The sequence below is a fragment of the Penaeus japonicus genome, unplaced genomic scaffold, assembly GCF_977035675.1.
Source record: "Penaeus japonicus unplaced genomic scaffold, GWHDUDI00000001_assembly GWHDUDI00000027, whole genome shotgun sequence".
In the NCBI taxonomy this organism is placed as follows: Eukaryota; Metazoa; Arthropoda; class Malacostraca; order Decapoda; family Penaeidae; genus Penaeus; species Penaeus japonicus.
In genome coordinates, this window is record NW_028234429.1 from 33,367,073 (window position 1) to 33,369,572 (window position 2,500).

General features: G+C 43.0%; 1 protein-coding gene across 1 annotated transcript in view; it reads right to left on the minus strand.

The window, feature by feature from the left end:
- The window catches only part of LOC122249477 (rap guanine nucleotide exchange factor 6-like), a 266,097-nt gene that overhangs the window by 950 nt on the left and 262,647 nt on the right, over positions 1–2,500 (minus strand). The window lies entirely within an intron of this gene.

The following is a 2,500-nucleotide window of genomic DNA, read 5'->3' on the forward strand; positions in this document are numbered from 1 at the left end:
TCTCCCTTCCCCTCCCTCACCCTCACCCTTACCCTCCATCACCTCCCTTCACACTCTCCCTTCCACCCTTATCCTCTCCCAGCCCTCTCCCTTCCACCCTTATCCTCTCCCAACCCTCTCCCTTCCACCTTCACCCTTTCCCTTCATCTGCCTTCCATCTCATTCTCCTTCCCTTTCACCCTTACCCTCCCCCTTCTCCTTCCACTCTCCACCCACCCCCCACCTTGGAAAAAAATACCTTCCAAGAAACCAGAACAGAAAGGGAGAATTAAATAAACCAAACTAAAGAGAGACACGAACGGACGAAAGAGAAAGAAAAAAACAAAAACATAAACCATCGAATCAAACTTGACATCCTGCACGCAACTACGCCGCTCATCCTAATCCCTAAACAACATAAAAAAAAAGAATCCCATTCACAAACCACAATCGAGGAAAGATTCCGTCAGACTGCGCATCACATCCTCGTTAATAAATGGCGCGGGGAATGACGTCATCAAACCAACAAAAACAGCCCAGACCTTATTATCTCAATCCATCAATATCTCATGCAACAGAAGATTCGTATAATCAAAGACAAATCGCTGTCTATAATTCCGTGATAAAAAAAAAAGAAAAAATATGTGATCACTGGTTCTGCAAGGCGCTTTGATATTAATTTCTTGTTAATATTTATTATACTTATGCGAGGCAATTATGTTTCAAAGTCCAAATAAAAGAACACGTCATTTTTTTTTACTGTTTTTCACTTACTCTTTCTTATTCAGTTTCTGAAATTGCATTCCACTTATATCAACATGTTCAAGATAATCAAGATTACAAGAATAATACTATATAACAAATACAAGGATAACAACAATAATACTCATTATCAACATCACTATCATTACTACAATCATCATCATCATCATCATTGCTCTCATTGCTATCATGATTATTACAAAAGCAATAGTAAAGAAAAATAAGGATAACAACAATAACAACAACAGCAACAACAATAACAAAACCAAGAGGCCTCGCGCCACAGCATAACAACAGCACGAGGAGCATAATCCTGGGACGACGATTCAATTATCTGCCGCCACGACCTGCTTCCTCTTCGCTCCTCGCCGTTCCTCATTCCAGGTTCTTGTGTCAACTCTTACTCCTACTCTTACTCCTGCTAATCCTCTTTCTCTTTTCCTTCTCCTTCTCCTTCTACTTCTCCTCCTTCTTCTTCTTCTTCTTCTTCTTCTTCTTCTTCTTCTTCTTCTTCTTCTTCTTCTTCTTCTTCTTCTTCTTCTTCTTCTTCTTCTCCTCCTTCCTGTGCACATACCCCCCCCACACACACACACCGTCAGAGGCGCTAACACGGAGATGCTTCGTTTAATATTTATAGCTTTCCTCTCTAGGTCTGATCTGTTTTAACTGCTTCGCCTATTTTTATGATCATCGCCATTATGACTATCATGATTATGATTATCACATTTGTCCTTTTCACCTGCGAGAGGGTGTTGTGTATCATAATAAAGATAATGATGATAAAGTTTATTCAGTAAATTCGCCCTCCTTAGACCTGTCAACTGCTGTTCTAACACAGGACTACCAAAAGGACAGGTTCGCCTCCTTGAGAAACCCTTAGCTCGAGTTGCCATGCGATTTGCATCTCCCGAGAAATCTTGCCCGACAAAATAATTGATATTTATCCGTTGATAAACAACGACATGACGTAAGAGCGAGACGTGACGTCACCTTCGTCAGCGGTACACTGAGTCACGAATCAAGCACCCCTTTCCACTCCCACTCATACTCCCCCTCCCCCTCCCCCTCTCCGCCATCCGCGTCTGATACCTGTTCTACGTACCTGGCATCTACTCTGCTTGGTACCTATTCTAATTGGGTTCTACCTACCATCACTTCTACTTGACACCTGTTCTACCTGGCATAGTTCTATTTAACACCTCTTATACCTAGAATTTATTCTACTCGGTATAGGTTCTGCCTGGCGCCCGTCCTACATGGCACCTGTCACACCTGACACCTATTCTACCTGGTACATATCCTACCATGAATCAGTGCGGTTCTACCCGGCCCTCCCTAAGTCAAAAACATGTCACTGACATGCAAGCAGAACCACCTTCTTCAAGCGACAGGAGACTGGTCAATAACATCTATATTTGCCAAAGTGACGGAAAAAAGAGGGGTAGAAACAAGTAAAAGCAGGAGGGGGAGGGGGAGGGGGGAGATGGGGGTCGCGAGTTGCGGAGTCAAATATTGACGAGGAGCAAATCGAGTTTCCGGAGGGCGAAATTAATTTCAACACTCCAAAGCCCAAGGAATGTTTGCTTCTCAGTCACCTCCGATGTGCTCGGTCTCTCGCTGTCTGTCTGTCTCTTGCTTTCGGATTGTCTCTGTCTGTCTGTCTGTTTCTCTCTTTTGCTATAGCTCTGTCTGCCATTTATCTTGTTATATCGCTCTCCTAGAATGTACATATTTAACACTGAATGTTTGTGATTTACCC